Here is a 19687-nt window from a genome sequence, read left to right as displayed (position 1 = left end):
GCAGCTGTGACTGGTGGTCTGATTCAGGCAGTTTTGTCTTTCTTCGAAAAGTCAGTTTGACTAAATTATCAGATGCTGCATTGACTGAAGCAGAATACCTGTTAGCACAGAAGTAAGCTGTGGTTTTTTCACCCACTTTTATTATAGTCGGGGCTGTGTGTGACTTTAACAACTGAGTACAAGTGACAGCTCAAAAGCAAAGCAAATGTAAAACAGAGTTACCTGCTGATCTCATTCTCAATGCTCCACATGATTATTTGATTGTAAACAGTTTCTCCATCCTGGGCACTGTAGTTTGGAGAATAAGAGTGCTGTTGAGCATTCTTTGTCAGAAATTCTCACTCCCATCACAGAACTACAGTTCTCAGAGATTCCCTTTTGACAGGAAATGGCTGTTAAATTAGTTTAGGTTTCTATGTAGGTATGCCTTGGATCTCGGTGTTATGAAAGTTAATTGATAGAATAGAATAGATTATTCCTTTTAAGAGAATATACCTATCTAATTAAACCTACCTGTCTAATAACCATGCTTAAACCTGAGATAGTGGAAATAAGATGTTTTGTTATAGTAAAATCCATAGCAGCATATGTTGTGAAAGGAAGAGTTAAAAGGGGAAATAAGCTCATAAATAAACCATTTTGTTTCATTGTTTGCAATCTGCAAATGTGATCTCTAGGTGATAAATACTTTATGAGCTGGGTTTTAAGGGATATTTGCTCCTTTCTCTCTCATGGCACAGTGAATTTTGCATTTTTTTTCTTTCAGATGTTTTAAAAATGACCTCTCTCTAAGCCTGAACACTGCACTTAATAGAATGCTTTGGTCACTGAATTATGACATGTGCTTCAACATTCTGAAGGTCCTGCATGCTGAACTAATAATGTGCCTGTATCACTTTTAAAAATCTGTGTTGTTATTACTTTACTTTTTAAACACAGTGCATTCAATATATTTTCTTGAGCTTAGAAACTTAGCACTGATATTTAGTGCTATTTAGTGCTATTTAGTTCACAAATATCTACTTACTACATTCTAATAATCTACAGTGACGGGCTGCTGAGGGCATCCAGACAAAAATTCCAGCTGTCTTCACACACCCACAGACACACCCCATATAGCCCTGTCATCCCATACAGGGTTTCTGGAAACCCTAAATGTAACTGGTCCAAGATCACCCAGCAAACTTCATGGCAGAATGGTAGTGTTGTCAGGCCTCTAATATCATGGGTGGAATGTACCACTTTGGACTGCATTGGAGGATCACAATCGATGCAATGTATTTAATCAATTAATCAATGATCAATCAATCAATCAATCAATCAAAAATGTAGCTGGAACAGGGAAGCAAATAACATTGAACATAACTGGAATATCAGGAATGGAGTGTTTCATGTACATGATGAAGGTTTTTTTTAACAATTTGGGTACCATGGAAAATTTGCACTAGCCGAGAGGGAAGAAGGGTTGCCATCTTCCTGCCTCCAGTTTCTATTCCCCCCCCCCCCACTTTCCTGGCTGTCAAATGGCAAAGGCACCTGCATGGGGAGGTGAGCACACAAAGCATGCATGCGCTTCCCTGTTGCACTGGAAAATGACATCATTTTCCAGCACAACATAGAAAAAAACAGGTTGTGACAGGGGCCAATTACTAAAAATTGGCCCAAACACTTAGTTTGGGGCAAATTTTTAGTGAATCAGCTGCCGTCACAACCCATTGTTTCTCTGTCATGCCAGAAGTGACATCATTTTCTGGTGTGAACAATGAGCTCAGGAAAGTTTTAATGCCCTTTTATGTCTGTTGTAGGTGGTGGGCCTCCCTTCACTGGCAGTTTTTTAAAAAAATTATTTCTCAGCATAAGACAAAGAGTACAATAAGACAATCATCTAAATCATACCTCTACAGTCATCCACTACTGCAGTCATCTACAATAACTTAAATCATACATAAAACCTAAACACAATAATCTAAATCAAACAAAAAACCCATAATACACAAACTTCTCTCATTTAAATCATTCAATCATCAGTTAAATCATATATCTATATAGAACTTGCTTATATATGTTCTTAATTTTTCAGTTCTGTTTAAATCTTTCCATCTGTCTTCATATCTAATAATAACTGTGCTTAATTATTCTTAATTTTCAGCTATATAATAAAAAATACTTTCCATTTTTTTTGAAATTCTTGAGATTGGCCTTTTGTGTATACAAGATGTTAATTTTGCCATTGTCGCGTATTCATATAGCTTATTCTTCCATTCCCCCAGTTCTGATCATCTTTCTGCCTTCCATTTTCCAGTTTTGTGTAGTGGTTAGACATGGGCACGAATGGGAAAAAAAACCCAAACAGGCTGTTCGATGTTCGTTCGCGACGATAAACACGAACAGCTGACCGAACCCGAACATGTCCTGTTACTGAACGTGTTTGGTGTTTGGTGTTCATCGGTGCCAGAGTGCCCCCCTTAGCACTTAGAGAGCCCATATTCACAGGGAATGTGCAGCAGGCTCTTCTCCAGCCACCACCCAAGTTTGGTCAAGATTGCAGTATGGATCTTGGAGTTATACGTTCCCAAATCCAATGCCCCCAGCAAACTCCCAATCAACACAAATGGAGCCACCCTCCCCAGTCCACTTGTGCCCTGTGCAGTGGTCCTGAAGGCATGCTGCCTCCCCTCTCGGGAACAGGGGGTCTGGCTGCTCACTGGCAGTGCCCCCTATGTGCCCGCCCACCAGGGCTCTGGGTCGTAGGCGGACAAGGCATCCACTTGTGCAGCAAGGTGGGTGAAGACTGCGGCCACTGGGCCTGATGGGCACAGGGAGGCGGTGGCATGCCACCTCTCATCTTGGTGGTGGGGGGTCTGGCTGCTCACCAGCGGTATCCCTCATGTGCCCTCCCGCCAGGCCTCTGGGTTGGAGGCGGACAACGCATCCGCTGGTGCAACAAGGTGGGTGAAGACTGCAGCTGCTGGGCCTGGTGGGCACGAGGAGGCAGTGACGTGCTGCCTTCCCTCAGGGGCGGGGGGTCTGGCTGCGCACTGGTGGCACTCACCATGTGCCCACCCACCAGGCCTCTGGGTCAGAGGTGGACAATGCATCAGCTTGCGCAGCAAAGTGGGTGAAGAATGTGGCTGCCGGGCCTGGTGGGCATGGGAAGGTGGTGGCATGCTGCCTCTCATCTCAGGGGTGGGGGGTCTGGCCGCTCACTGGTGGCACCCCCCATGTGCCCACCCGCCAGTCCTCCATGTCGGAGGTGGACAATGCATCCGCTTGTGCAGCAAGGTGGGTGAAGAGTGCAGCTGCCGGGCCTGGAGGGGAAGGGAAGGCAGTGGCATGCTGCCTCCCACCTTACTGGTGGCACCCCCCATGTGCCCGCCCACCAGGCCTCCAGGTCAGAGGCAGACAACGCATCAGCTAGCACAGCAAGGTGGATGAAGATTGCAGCTGCCGGGCCTCGTGGGCACGGGGAGGTGGTGGTGTGCCGCCTCCCCTCAGGGTGCAAGGGGTTTGGCCACTTGCTGGTGGCACCCCCCATGTGCCCACCCGCCAGGCCTCTGGATTGGAGGTGGACAACACTTCCACTTGTGCAGCAAGGTGGGTGAAGACCATGGCCACCGGGTGGTCAGGGAGAGGAGGACCCAGGGGTTCCAGTCACTGCAACAAGCCACATCCAGAAGATCCTGCAAGGGGGATGGGAAGACCCCAATCAGTTAGCAGCTGCTGTCTTGACCCACCTCCCTGCCATCACGGAAAGGAGGGGACGGGGTAGTGCAAGTGTTGAGGAAGAGTCTCGTGGCAGTACCCGAGAGGGAGAGGAAGAAAGAGCAAACATGAAGTGGTCAGGGTGGGAGAGGGGGACCCAGCGGTTCTGGCCATGGTCACCGGCTGCACCTGGAAGATCCTGTGACAGGGCCTGGAAGACCCTGATCCGTCAGCAGCTGCTGGCTTCACCCAGAAAGAGGGAACATGAAGTGGTCAGGGTGGGAGAGGGGAACCCAGCAGTTCTGGCCACGGTGACCGGTCACACCTGGAAGATCCTGCGACAGGGCCTGGAAGACCCCAATCCGTCAGCGGCTGCTGGCTTCACCCAGCTCCCTGCCATCACAGAAAGGAGTGGATGGGGTGGTACAAGTGTTGGGGAAGGAACTCGTGGCAGTACCTGAGAGGGAGAGGAAGAAAGAGGGAACATGAAGTGGTCAGGGTGGGAGAGGGGGCCCCAGGGGTTCCTGGTGCGGTGACCAGCTGCACCTGGAAGATCCTGTGACAGGGCCTGGAGGACCCTCATCCATCAGTGGCTGCTGTCTTCACCCACCTCCCTGCCATCACAGAAAGGAGGGGACGGGGTGGTGCAAGTAGTGGGGAAGGGACTTGTGGCAGTACCTGGGAGGGAAAGGTATGGACCGGGAACTGGAAAGCTCCCACGTGTGAGGTAGTTGGTAGGGTTTGGAGTGGTCCCAGAGAGGGAGAGGAAGAAATAGGGCAGCAGCAGCAGCTGCCATCGCCCACCTTCCTGCCTTTGTGGAAAGGATGGGAGTCGCAGCCCAGGATGCATTTGCCCCCAGTTGAAAGGGGCCCAGTCAGTCCCATTGACAGGGGAGCCACCACACTGTGCAACTGAATGTATCCCTATACAGTACAATCGGCTCTGCGATCACAACTGAGCTGTGTAACCAAGGAGGGAGCAGTAACAGGATAGTCCCTCGTGAAGCAGTGACTTACATGACCTGCCATCCTGCCTTTGCGGAAAGGACGGGATGGACGGGACAGGAGACATTGCTTGGATGGGTCAGAGTGGTTCCAGAGAGGGAGAGACAGAAACGGGACAGCAGCAGCAGCAGCTGACATCGGCCACCTTCCTGCCTTTGCGGGAAGGGCATGAGTTGAGGGACCCATTCCCCCCTGCTCAGAGGGCTCAGCATTTGCAATGGATAGGGGCACTGTGCAGGTCAACTACATGTGCAACAGCTTCTGAGCTGTTGCACAACTGCCCAAAGGAGGCTGCTGCTAGCATCACCCACTTTCCTGCCTTCGCAGAGAGGAAGTGTCATGACGATATGGCTGTGCCAGGATGGCCTATCAAGGCCTCAGAAGCCTGTTAGCAGTGGGAGTGGGCCTGGCTAAACCTGACCCAAACATGCCAGCCCTCATTCGAGATACCTGCAGGACTTGATGGGCAAGAGTGTGCAGTGATGGCATGGAGAACCAAGGGGCAAGATGCTTTAGTAGCCTACGGAAGCCCACGCACTCCATGATGGATATGGACAAGCCATGTAGGGCAATCATCTCTGCCAAGACGCAAAGGCCCTCCTCCTGAGCCCTCAACATCACCGTTCCAAGCGACACTGTCCCAGACCCCGAGCGGACAACCTCCGTGAGTGCAGCCTGCCTGAGTGCTCCATTCCCACCAGTGTCAATCTCAGGGCAAGGTGACCTTCCCACTGATCCCTGCTCAGAAAAGCTGGTCGCCCCCTTTCTCTCCCCAACAGATGTTTCGGAGACCACAGGCTCGGGTAGTGCATCTTCAGGTGCTTACTCAGGGCCGTCAACAACAGGTGCTTTGGGGTTTTGCCGCTGCGCACCAGGACATCACAGGCACGGCACTGCACCACACAGGGGTCATTAGGAAGGCCCCAAAAGTGCCTCCATATGGAGGTGTTGAAACGTGGACCGCTTACTGTCCCAGGGTAAGGAGGACGAATGGTTACAGGCTGCGCTGTGGACCTGGCCATGGATGACGGGGTGAGGGGTGGACTGTAGGCGGGGACACCACTGAGAGTTTGGGATGGGGATGGAAAGGAACTTTCATAAAACACAAACCATTCCTCCAGGGATCCGTCACCCACCCCCTCCTCAAAATGTTGAGAGAGCTCCTCTCCCCCCAGTGGAAAGACCTCTTTGGCCTCCTCCACAGCCCCCACAGGTGAATTTGGGGGAGCGGGAGGACTCTCTGCTGCCCACAAGCCCCACCCAGTACTGCTTTCCACAAGTAAACCAGGACTGCCTTCGCACTTCACCCCACAACCACCCTTGGCCGCCAACACAACAGGAAGACTCATTGTGCCACCAAGCTAGAATTAAGCAGGACAGAAAAGGAGAGAACACTTTGAGCCCTTAGCCAAGGTGCCCAGTGAGCTTGGCCCCAGGACCTGGCAGCAGCCTTGGAACCAGAGGGAAGGGGTAGAGCACTAGCCCAGCACTCCCAGAGACCTGAACAGATCAAGCAGTGATAATAATGTGAGCCCTCAGCCGAGCTGCCCACTGAGCTTGGCCCCAGGGCCTGGCAGCAGCCCTGGAACCAGTGCGGATAGCTCCCTAGCCAACCCACCACACACAGAAAAAAGCCCAGTTCCAATGCACTCTCCCTCTCTCTCTCCTAAAAGGCTATTAAGAGCTCTGTCCCACTCCACTGCTTGCTGAAAGTGAAACCAGAACTGGGAGCACAGCACCTTTTTATAAGCAGAGGACTCATGGAGAAACGCAGGAGGCCTGTAGTTGGCAGTCAGAACTGCCTAACAGGGTTTGCAGGGATGAGACTGGAGTTCCCACGGCCACAGAACACCCCCCTCCTCCCTCCCTCACCCCTGGTGTCTGCTCCCACGTTATCAATTGTAACCGATTTGCAGCTCCATGCTTGGAAGGAAGACCTGCCCATCAAGTTAAGTTGGCCTTTGGTTGGGGTGTCTGGGGAGACAGAGGGAGTGCAGACAGAGTTCAGGCACTCCCCCCCCTCCATTGCTGAGGCAATTGATTGAAGGCGCCTGAGTGTCGACCAAGCGGCCGAGCACAACAAACTAGGCTTGCGTCGACCGCTTGTTTGGCTGGAATGGTGCATCACGAACAGCCCATTCGCGAGCAGCCGAGCGGCCTGTTCGTGGGTTTTTTCCCATTCGTAATGCTGTTCATGCCCATGTCTAGTAGTGGTTAAGAACAGTGAGACTCTAATCTGGAGAACTGGGTATGATTCCTCACTCTGTCACTTGAAGCCAGCTGGGTGACCTTGGGTCAGTCACAGCTCCTTGGAGCTCTCAGCCTCACCCACCTCACAGGGTAATTGTTGTGGGGATAATAATAACTTACTTTGTAAACTGCTCTGAGTGGGCATTAAGTTGTCCTGAAGGATGGTATATAAATCAAAAGTATTATTATTCAAATACTATTCTTGCTGCTGTCATCATATACTTAAATAATCCACTATAAATTTTTGTAATATTACTTGGTAAAACATTTTTAGGATTCATTACAAACTTATATTTTAATATCTTTTGCATTTCTTCATGTACTTCTATCCAATATTTTCTTGCTTTCTTACATGTCCACCACATGTGATAAAATGTTGCATCCATATTCTGACATTTCCATTATAGTCCTTATTAGCTTTTGCAATGTCTTTGGGAGTAATATACCATACCATCTAAAGAACATTTTATACCAATTCTCCCTTAACATTTGACATTCTGTAAATTTAATTTCTTTGGTCCATAGATGTTGCCACTGGCTCAAGTATATATTTTCTCCGAAGTTTCACATCCATTTTATCATACAATTTTTTACTTGCTCTGATTCTGTATCATATTTCAGTCATAGCTTCACTTCTCATTGACAGTCTTCCAGGAGCAGCTGGAGGAATACTTGTCAGGGAACCTTTAGGCTGTTCCTGCATTGGGCAGGGGGTTAGACTAGATGGTCTATAAGGCCCCCTTTAACTCTATGATTCTATGATTCTAAGTTGCCTTGAGTGCCTTAAGGCAGAAAGGCAACTAATTAATGTTTAAATTAATAAATAAAACAGGACATTTCTGCTGGATGAGGATACCTAGCCCGATGGTTGGATAAACTGATCCCACCACACAAAGTATGCATGGTTTTGTACAGGGGTCATTTCATAGAAAAAGAGCTGGAGGAACTCAGTAGCATAACTCATTAGCATATCTCATTAGCATATGCCACGCCCCTTGCCATCATCAGAAATGTGTCATTAGCACAACTGATTTGCATATGCCACACACCCCTGACATCACCTATCCTGGCTGTTTTGGACCCAATCCTGGTCATTCAGGGCCGAAATTGGGCCCAAAATGGCAAAAAGGGACTGAAAATGGCCGAAAAGGGGCCCAAAATGGTCAGGATCGGGCCGCTGCTGAGCAGGAGAGTGATCCACCACCCATCACAGGCCCGATTTGGGCTGTGTTGGCCCCAATCCAGGCTGAAACAGGCCCAAAATGGCCGATAGTCAGGTAGGCGGGGCCACCTGACATGTGACCTCTTTGGGGAACTGCCGGAACTGCGTTCCTGTGCGTTCCCCCTCGAAATGAGCCCTGGTTCTGTAAATCTACAAAATCCACACCTCTTCCCTGTTATTCTGCTATCGACATTTTATTACCTAAATGCTTTTTTCAACTAGACATGTGTGCTTGTTTTTTTTAAATTTATTCGCCCTGAACAACAAACAGGAATTTGCAAGCAAAAATCCCACATTTTCGGAATTGATGCAATCCCAACTCTCAAGGGAAAATTAACAAAAAGTGGGGAATGTATTTTATTTTTCTGTACTTAAACAGGACCTCTTATTTAATCCTGGATATGCTGCAGTCACATATAGTGGGTCACAACGATGTATTTGTGTGTGTGAATGTGTAAAATCTCTCTTGTGCTCATGGTGTACCTCTTATCAACCTATTTTTAACCTATTTTCTCCCCACATAGGTTCTCAATATTATAAATGAAATGAAGATATGGATAGGTGTGCAGAATTTTGCTCTCTTCTCTTGCCACCATATTTTCTCTAAAAACTCTATACCTCTCATTTTATATGTCACTGGGTCTACTCAAGAATTAACAAATGGGTCTGCCACCCTGATGTGTGATTTGTTCTTTGGAGCAGACAATATTGGGGTGGACGTGACATTCCCTTGCACATGAAAGGGAGAAACAAAACTGAAACTGGAATATTTGAATCGAATCAGTAAGCTTTCAAAATCCCAGTATCACCCTTGGAACAAACCCAATAGTGTTTTCCCAACAACAATGCGTATTTTGCAAACAGAAATTCCTTGATTGGTTTGAGGTTGCGCCAATATCATTTTCTAGCCAACTGGAAAATTTGTTGGCAGGTTGTTCATGTATATAACATATAGGGGCAGGAAAGAGTCTGTGTACTGTTTGTGAGAATGGATACATGCACAGCAAGTATAAATACATTCCACGCTGCATTTAAAAAAAAACTAATGCCATTGATGCAGCAAACTTTCCAGAATCTTCTTACAATATACAGTCCCAGAGCATGGGTGTGCTGCCAGGTTAGTGTGATGGGTTCTGGAGCGCTCCTGCGCTTTGCAGTGGGACAATTTCGGCCTGCTGCGGTGCATGGGAGTGCTGCCAGGAGGGCCCTGAAGAGCTCCTATGCTTCCCCGTGGGCCAATTTAGGCCCCAAATGGGACCAATTTGGCCCATTTGGGGCCCAAATCAGTCTGCTGCAGAGCGTTGGAGTGCACAATGCCACCTGGGAGCACACCCCAGGAAGTGCGTTCGCCTGTTGGCCAGGTAAGTGGGGGCAATTGGTGGAGAGTGGGAGTGGAAGATCCTCCAACCTCAGTGAGGGGTGCAACCCTACATTAGCTTGTGCTTTTAAAAAAAATCTGCTAGTATTTATTCAGGATATCCCCCCCATATTGTTCCAGATCCCTCAATAAACTCCATATCTCTCTTTAAATCTTGATATCGGGTTTGCTCGTCCTTTTCCTACTCAGTCATGTTCCTCACATCTGCTCACAGCTCCCTCTTCAGGAAAAAGTCTTTGTTCTCATTCCCTGTTCCCCCAAAGTCCTCCACAGGGAATAATGGAAGTGCAACTACGATACTTGGGGAACCTTTTCCAAGGGCCTGTATAATTGAAGCCCTTTGGGTGGTTAGCTTTAAAGTGTTTGTGTGGGGGGGTGTTCTTTGATGGACAGGCAGAAGAACCTTTGCTGCAATTTTGGGGACATTTGGTTGCAAAACAGCCCCATTAAATGTCCACCATAGGGATTAATGGCAGACATTTGGGGTGGGGTGGGGGCTGTTCTGCAAAGGAAGCCTTCTTCACATTGTGGGGAAAAAAACCCAAGATGGATAACCATAACAAATAAGGATGGCAAATGCAGGGGTTTTCAGCGGAAAGGTAAAAGAAATTTTGTCAGTCACTGTAAAAGTATAAAAACTAAATGATTGCAACAGTTCCCCCCCCCCCCATGCTAGTGGATAACTGGAGCTTTCCTCCTGGCTGCAGCTTGACAGTCAATTTAGGAATCAGTAGAGAGAACTTAGCATGGCTGCACAGAAAGGAACCTAATTTGGGGGGGGGGCTTTAAAATTGACCTCTTCCTGACCATAGCTGCTACCTGCTTAGCCAACAGTAGGCCTTGGTTCAAGATAGGGTTGCCAGCCTCCGGGTGGTGGCTGGAGATCTCCTGGAATTAGAACTGATCTCCAGGCCATAGAGATCAGTTCCCCTGGAAAAACTGGCTACTTTGGAGGGTGGAGTCTATGGCATTACACCATGCTGAGGTCCTTTCCCTCCTCAAACCCTGTCTTCTCCAGGCTTCACCCTCCAAATCTCCAGGAATTTCCCAACTTGGACCTGGCAATCCTAGTTCAACAGTACCTCCAAACTATGGAACTGTTCCTTCAAGAGGAGTGCAAGTCCATTCAGAATGGGAAACTCATTAAATCCTGGATCAGAGCTTCCACTCACCAATGGCACTTCCTATCATAAATAGTACGCCATTTACTGCTTGAATTGTAGCCTGGTTACAAGTTACAATGAATGACAGCTTCACACATCTGATCAGGACCTTCTGCAGGTGCCAGCCTCTAAATGAGTATAATGAACAACAGCTTGTATATGTGCATTTTCCATTATGACCCCCATCTTATGGAATGGCCTGCCTTGTGAGGTCAGGAAGGCTGCCACTCTACTAGTTTTGGACTAATGATGCTAAAATGAATTATTTAAAACTACTGTTTTATAGAGATAATATGGCTGTACTATAACAAATCAGTTCTGAAATACACTTGGGCAAAGAGTTAGGGACTATGTTCTATACTACTATGTATAGTTTGTACTGTCTTATTGTGATAAGTGTGATCCTACTATGATTTGATTTGGTTTAACATGTCACATTAATATTTAGGCTTCAGCTCTGTTTTCGATTTCTGGTTGGTTCCAGATTTCTACAATCCAAATCCTATTGTATTGTTTTTCTGGATGCTCTATCCTAGTAATAGTATTGACTTACTCTGTATAATCCGCCTTGAGTCCCAGTGAGAAAGGCGGACTATAAATAACATAAATAAAATAAAATAAAATACAATCTGTGCACAGAGTACACATGATTTTTCTTTAAATTTTATTGAGTAATTCTTCTATTAAAGTCAATGCATGTATAGTTGAATGTGTGATTGAAACGGCATATATATCCAGGTAGTGGTCCCTGGTTTCCTTAGTAAAGTGAATGCATGTTGGCTCTCTCTTACAAACAGATGTATATGAAGGATGTATTCATTCACTAGAATATGTGAACAGGGCTTGTGGATATTCTTGATCCAATGGAATGTGCCTGTTGCCATTTATTGATAAAACTAAAAATCTCCTTAGTCAGGCAATAAAAAAGGAAGCATGAATGTACCTAGAGTTGTACATATTCTTACCTGTCTATCCAAGCTTCTACATTATACTAGGTGCAGAAGGAAACTCCACAGTAACTTCTGCATCTTTTTAATCAAGTGGATATCCTTTCAAACAAATATCATATTTGATTTGGGACCAGAAAGTACCTGGACAGCATCTTAGTAGAAGGTACCATGAAGGTACTCAAATACTTATGAAGGACATTGTCCACAGAAAAGCTCATACTGTATAGACTGTGTCTTTCTTATTTCTCCTTTTCATAGTTGCACAGGGTATGCTGCTGATTTTGACACATCTGCGGAACATGTTAGACCAACACAACAAGTTTTTGCTTTGAAGAGCATAAATGGAGCAGTATGCAATGGCTGTGTAATACAGCATGTACATGTGGCCATTGACTTACAGAAGATAAAACACATTAAAAATGTTCTCCAACACAAGGAACAGAAATTTTCCTCATTAGCTTATTTATAAGATTCTCAGCAGTTTCAGCAGATAATATTGAACTGAACAAAAACAAATGTAGTACCACCAATAAAACGTCACATCAACGGGCAGGTTAAATGACCTTTCCATCCATGCATCTTTCACCCATGCTTCCTGGCTGTAGATGCAGTTTAAGTTTAAGCTGGAAACCATCCAGGTCCAGCAGAAAGGTTTCAGAAAGTACCCAAGGAGCCCCTACAATGATTTGTGGGGAGTTAAAGACTTGACACTCAGGTATGATAATGGAGCTTTACTGCTACTAAATAAACAAACAATGGAATAGGTATGAAGGCACAAACTAGTACTGATATAACAAAAACATCTAACAAATATATCCACTTGTACATGTATATTCATTTCTACGCATTTCCTATCATACACAGTTACATCTCATACATAGCCATAATTAACAGGAAGCTATATATTTCCTAGTTGAAACTATGTTCTAGATATTCTTAAATTTACAAGTGCATGTGTAACCTGTTTTGTTCAAGGAGCAACATCAAATAAATATATGTATCTAATTTAAGAACTGGCAGAAGGTGTGATCCCACCTTGTGACACTTGCATTTATAAAAATAACAATGAACAAACATGGAAAAAGAAAACATCTTATTTGGAACAATACAATAATAAAGCATATACAACGACAATAATGATGTAACAAATCAGGCCTGTTTTACTCAAGCAGACCCAGGTCTCAGTCTTTCTGACTTCTGTGTGATCAGTCCCTTGAAATGCAGCAACTTGTAGCTGTGCTCTGCGTTGGGATGTCTTCTATTCTCCACAGGAGTTTCTACGACATTAATAGAGAGTTCATAGAATGAGGTGCTTCTGAGGTGAGAGTGCTTCTTTCTGCAGTTTCAGGCCCTCAAGTCTCTCAGGGAAAATGTGCCTTTTTTTTCCTTATAAGGAACACCCCAACTCTTTATCTCCCTCTAGTGGACAAGGGTTACACATTTGTATGTGCAGGTGCATAATAAAACATATGACCTGTCCTGAAGAATGATGTGTCTGAGATGGAAGATTCCCACGGCGCATCTATAAAGGCTGGGTGCTGCAATTTGCTGTCCTGGAAGGAGAGAGGCAGCTCTCCTCTTCCAGGACCTGAGGGGTGGGCGGAGCCAGCCAGTTAAGGCACGCTCTGCCATTTTTCACCCTCAGTCGGTGCCTCGATCTTGGCCCACCCTCCGCACCCTGTAGCAGGACAGGATTAACCGGTCACCTTATTAGGGGCCAGGTAGGAATCCTTTGCCGATTGGCCTGGGCAAAGAAGTTTTTTTCGCCTACCTTGTTCTGTTCTCAGTGGTTGCAGTAATTGGCTTGGTGGTGCTGCAGTCTTTTAGGTTAGTGGCAGGTTAGAGTTGGGATTTGAGAGCGGGCCGGTGAGTACCCTTGGCACATCCCCATTGGTGGGGAATTGGGGTCTGTCAGGAGCGGCTGTGGCACCACAGCCCAGCTGCAAGGGCAGACTGCCTGATGGGACCTCCTGGACAAGTCCTTCCCTCAGGCTGTACGGCTTGGGGAGTTTGGAGCTTTATGGGGGGAACCATTTCGCCTGGCCGGCTGGGCCCAAGCCATCTCTGTGGATGGCTCGCACCCGGGGTAGCGGGTCTCGCCCAGACAGGTTCAAGGAGAAGGTCCCATGGTGAACGCTGGCTTGACCTGTACCGCTAGTTAGCTCCCCTTGTTGAATATTATGTTGTTGCTTTAATAAAGTAGCCTTTAGTACCCAAGCCTGTGTGTCTGCCTCTTACTTCTGACTAGGGTAGCAAACAAATTTGGGGATTACCAATTTTTTCCTCTTTTTCCCCCTCATATCATTTTTTTTTCTCTTTCTCTTTTCTCTTGTCTGTTTTTTTTTTTTTTTTGCACACTCCTAGTTTCTAGTAGTTAACCCAATCAGGCTGGGATTAGAACTTGCTGGGACAATCTCATTATCCCTCAGTGAGAGTGGGGCATAGAACTGCCTGTGACTGAGCCACCGGGGGTGTTCGGGAGCTGCCATACAGCATTAATGCAGTGGTTGGCCAAATTCATGGAGGTAACTTGGGACTATCAACTGCTATGTGGAACCTAATAGCTTCCAAAGGTCAGATTTATTTTAATGATATATTTTATTTTACTCGTATAACATTTATTCTCTTCACTTTTGTGTCTGACACTAAGATTTTGATTAATTTGAAAAATGGAAGTTTGCTGGGTGACCTTGGGCCAGTTACTCTCTCTCTCAGCCGGACTTACCTTGCAGTGTTGTTGTGAGGATAAAATGGAGGAGAAAAGAAGCATAGAAGCTGCCTTGGCTCTCTATTGGGGAGGAAGGCAGGGTATTAATGAAATTAAAAAATACAGAATAAAAAAAATTGCTCGTGTTGCTCGTGTTCTGATTTCAGTCACCTTTGCTTACAATGGCATTTACTCTGCTTCTGTGTAACCTGGCATTAATTGTGTGCATTTGATGATGACAGTTTCCACGGAAGGCTTTCCCATCTGTTGACAAAAATTTCTCGTTTCTTATGCAGTCGCTACCATAGCAATTATACTAGAAAGGAACTTTACGGATGACATTTGATTACAATTTTTAAATACCAATTAGGGTGGATGCTGTGCATTTCAAAACTACAGAAAAATATCATAAGTAAAACTCTATCATATATTGCACAGACATATTGTGTTGATTCTGTAAATGTTCCTTCAATTAATTTATATTATTAATATATACTCTGATTTTTTGTATCAGTATTTGTAAGTGTTTGAGGTGCAGCTTTCTAAGATGTTACACTACTTTTTAAAGAAACCATATATTGTTCATGAGTGCTGCATTCAGGATAGGTACAAACTGGGATTAGCTGCAGGTACGTTTCCATTTTCTAACGGGTTTTTTTTTTGCATTTAAAGATAACTAAACAACACGCAATTTTTTACAATGTAAATGTATTTATTAAATTTATAGTCAATATACTGCAAAATATCCAAACATGTCCACACTCTCCAAAAATGAATTCTCCTGCAAAACCTTTTGCTCATTAGAGAAGTTGGGTAGTTTAGGATATGTATGCTGGAATTTTGGAGAGGCTTTTGTCAGAACAGCATCTAAGCTGTGTGGTGTGTTTGTTAGAAACTTTTATTTTATTTATTAAGTTATTTATACCCAACTTATCTCCCCAATGGAAACACAAAGTAGCTTAAAAGATCATTCTCCCAACCTCCAGTTTATCCTCAAAACAACCCTGAGAAAAACAGCGACTGGCCCAAAATCACCCAGTGAACTTTCATGGCAGAATGAGAGTTTGAATCAAGGTTTCCCAGATCCTTGTATGCATTCTAACCAGTTTTTACTGGAAGTGAGATTAGCAAACTGGTGTGATGCCAGCACATGCCTCCCTTCTGAAGGTACTGGTGGGCAAAGAGTTGGGATGCTGAGAAGCCTCCCATTATAACTGGAGGCCTGGCATCCCTTCTCTGGGCCCTTATAATTCATAACGTCTTCTAATCTCATCCCAGTCATACAATCACATGAGTCACAGAGGGGAAAAAACTCTGAAATAATATAAATTGGCTTGGACTCCAGAGAGAATTTCTGTGGACATAAGCAGGGGGTGGTGTTGTTTTTTGCCAATTCCCCTATTCTGCTGCAAATCTCCAAATACCCCTGTAACCCTTGCTTGGGGGTCCAGGAGCAGCATTTCAGGGGGTATTTTGGGATACAACTCGCAGGGAAAGGCAAAGAAGTCATGCTTCGTAGATTGAAATCTCTTTCATAGAGTGTAGGGCTCTTCTATTATTTCTCTGTAACCATTGCATTGGCTAGTTCACAGCCATCCCAATTGTTTAAGGTATCTCAAAATCTTCTGACTCCTAAATCTGAACCATTACTGCCTAAAAACAGACAACTAACTGTGACACCTTTGCAATTGTTTTTCCTGATCAAAATAGCATGAATATGCTCTGATCTGGATTCCAGCTGTAATATAGATGAGGCATAAGCAATGTTTAATACACTGTCTGGTATGCTACTGAACCATTTTGACCCAGTTACAGTGAGAGATATAGACAGAACCCTGGCAACTGTGAAGGCCACTACTTGTGCACTGGATCCTTGCCAATCCCGGCTGCCAAAATCTTGTAAAGACCACATAAAGGAATCCTTGATATCTATCACAAGCCATTCTCTAATTCAGGACTCCTTCCCTCAGCCAAACTGAGGCAGTTATCCATCCACTAATTAAAAAAACCATCCCTAGATAAAAATGATGTGGCCATTTATCGGCCAGTCTCTAATCTGCCCTTTCTGGAAAAAATGATTGTGATAGCACACCCAAATCCAGATCTTCTTGGATAGTTCTTATGCTCTGGAGTCTGGACCCCTTTCAGTCTGATTTCAGGTTGGACTATTTAACTGAGATGGTTCTGGTGGCTTTAGTTGATGACGTCCCTCTGAATGTAGACAGAAGTCATGCTTTTGGTGTAGAGCCAGTTTGTGTAGTGGTTAAGAGTGCAGGACTCTAATCTGGACAACTAGGTTTGATTCCCCACTCCTCCACTTGAAGTTAGCTGGGTGACCTTGGGTCAGTCACAGCTTCTATTAGCTCTCTCAGCCCCACCCACCTCACAGGGTGATTGTTGTTGTGGGGATAATAACATACTTTGTAAACCACTCTGAGTGGGTGTTAAGTCATCCGGAAGGGTAATATATAAATCTATCATCATCATCATCATTATCATTTTTATTATTTGTTACTCCTCCTGGATCTATCCACAACCATTGACAAAGTAGATTATGATTGCCAAAGTGTTTGGAGGCAGATGTGGTTATCTGGGGTGTGTCTTAATGCAGTTAATGTAGTTAATGCAGTTATAAAAAATATCAGAAGATAGTTCCCTACTTTGACTCAGCCAATTGGACCACCTCAATCTACACTACAGGAACACTGAGACCAGACTACAGTAACTCTCTGTACATAGGTCTTTCCTCTAAGTCAACTTGGAGACTCCAGTTGGTGGAGAACACTGCAGCTCAGTTATTATTGGGAGTTAGGTGGAACATATACTCCCAGTCTGTAGTCACTCCATCAGCTCCCCATTAGTTACTGTATGTGGTTATCACATACAGAGCTTTATTTCTAAGAATCTGAGGGCAACATCAGTTCACAGTGTTAAAAAATAAATCAAACTTGTACATTCAAAAAATGACTACATCTCACAGTGGGAAACATAATCTTCTGCGTAGCTCATTCCTGAAGACAAATACTAATATGTGTTGAATAATTTTTGACAATTAAAGGGTTCCCCCCTATTTTTCTTTTGAAAAATTACAAAAATGATCTCCCAAGATCCTGAAGGGATTGGTTTCCCTAATCAAAATTAGGTTGTAAACCATTAATCATATAATCAGTGTGATTAATGGAATCATTAATCACAGAGTAAAATGGCTTTTAATTGGGGTTTTATTGCAGCTGTCCATTTTAAACGTTTTTTTTTTTAGTAATGATGACAGTGTTGTAAGCAGCCAATGTTCTCTTGCCATTTTAGAAAAGGTGATGAAGATGGTTTCCCAAACAATGCCTGATTTGTCTGTGTCATTAAAATTCTCAGTCAGTATGTGATAAAGCTATATGTATTTTAACAGGTCAACTAATCAGTACATTTCACCAGGAAAGAAGGGTGATCAAATACAAAGGAAGACAGATAATATGTACCTATAAGAGTTTATAGGCTATACAATTTTGGCTGGCACAGCTTATCTTACAAGAGTAAGCTCATTCTTCTGTATAACTCTTAAATATACAGAAGAAGCCAGGACTTTTCTCTGCATCTTGCTGCCCAATGTAGAATTTTCTATTAAATATTGGCTGCAGTCAAGAATTCTTCTTTATTAACTTCTTAGGAAAATTAGCAAGGCCTTCTTGTTTCACCAGGCTTTGGGGCTGCCAACTCTGAGTTGGGAAATTTTTGGAGATTGGGGTGAAGCCTGGGAAGGAGAAGGCTTGGGGAATGGAGAGACCTCAGTGGAGTATAATTCCATAGCGTCCACCCTCCAAAGCAACCATTTTCTTCAGGGGCACTGATTACTGTAGCCTGGAAATCAGTTATCATTCTGGAGGAACTCCAGACCTGACCTGGAGTGTGGCAACCCTATTATATTCCACTCCCACCTCCAGCAGAAACAAAGTGGCTGATAACACCAAAAAAGAAAAATGCAGTATAAACCAACCGACTGAACAAAGCAACGAACTGTGTCTTGAGTAGCTAGCTACTCAAAGGTAAAAAGGCTGTGAACCATGGGCCAAGAGTCACTCTACATGAGACATCAAACACATGAAGAATATGTGTTGGGAAATGCAACAGTAGCAAGGAAGGGTAGATTAAAGACAGAGCTGGTGGCAGGGCAAAGGCTTTGCTATACACTGGAGCTGTGTGAAGGGGATGTGAAATGCTAGAAGGAACACTTCAGCCTATTATAACCTCTCCAGGTCCAAGCCTGGGTCTGGAAGGCAGCTCCAGCCCATTTCCATTTGTCACTGCCCTCTGGTTGTGAGCTCACACAGTTTTAGACTGGAGAGGTGAAATTGACAGAGCCTTAGGGAGGCGAAGATGAAATTGACAGATTCTTTGAGGAATGATCTCCACCAGCTCTGTCTTTCTAAACTATGCTTCCCAGCTAACTTTGCATCTCCCTACACTTGATGAATACGTGCCAAGCATCTAGTGTAGAGAGACTCTAAGAGTCAAAGGGTTATGTCACTTTTCAGGACTTGTGCTGGTGTTGCAAGCAAACTGGAGAAAAAAATGTCTTGCTCCTTTAACAGAGGCTTAAAGTGCAGGAAAGAGCCACTGAAACTTTTCATGGCATTGAGGTAAATAACATCAACTGGTTAACAATATTCCATTAAACTTGTGTTAAAGGGGCAGGACTTTCTCCCTCCAGTCTGTTGGCACCCCCAACTTGCGTCTTTAGCCATGTCCAAGTGTTTCAGTCAGTTTAAGCAGAGGAAAATAAACTTAGCCCAGATGGAATTCAACGTTTTCCCCACTTTATTAGTCTGCCACTCTTTCTTGAAGAAGCTGAGGAAGGCATGCAGAGTTCTCCCCTTCTTGTAACAGTAATGTAAGTTTCCCTATGGGGTTAAATAGAGCCATGTTAGATTGAGAAAATGACAGGGCGGGGAGGTCAACCCCTCTTCCCAACACTCCAGTTTCCAGTCTGAATCGGGCACTCATCTACCTAGTAAATTACTTTCAAAAAAGGGAGCTCCTGACACAGAAATCCTTGAGATTGTCCCATTAGGTCCTGAGTAGACATGGGCATGAACTGCATTACGAACCAAAAAACTCACGAACAACCTGATTGTCTGGTCGCGAACCGGCGGTTCGTGAGGGTCCATGGCCAATGAACCAGCGTTCGTTGGAAGCCTGGTTCATTGTGTTCACCCATGGTTTGTGAAGCCAGACAGTCAGGCACCATCAATCAATTCCCTTGGAAATGGAGCTGGGGGGATGCCTGAACTCTGTCTGCACTCTGTCACCCTGGAAACC

This window comes from Eublepharis macularius, chromosome 2 (genome assembly GCF_028583425.1).
Source record: "Eublepharis macularius isolate TG4126 chromosome 2, MPM_Emac_v1.0, whole genome shotgun sequence".
In the NCBI taxonomy this organism is placed as follows: Eukaryota; Metazoa; Chordata; class Lepidosauria; order Squamata; family Eublepharidae; genus Eublepharis; species Eublepharis macularius.
Note: the sequence above shows the minus strand (reverse complement) of the source record.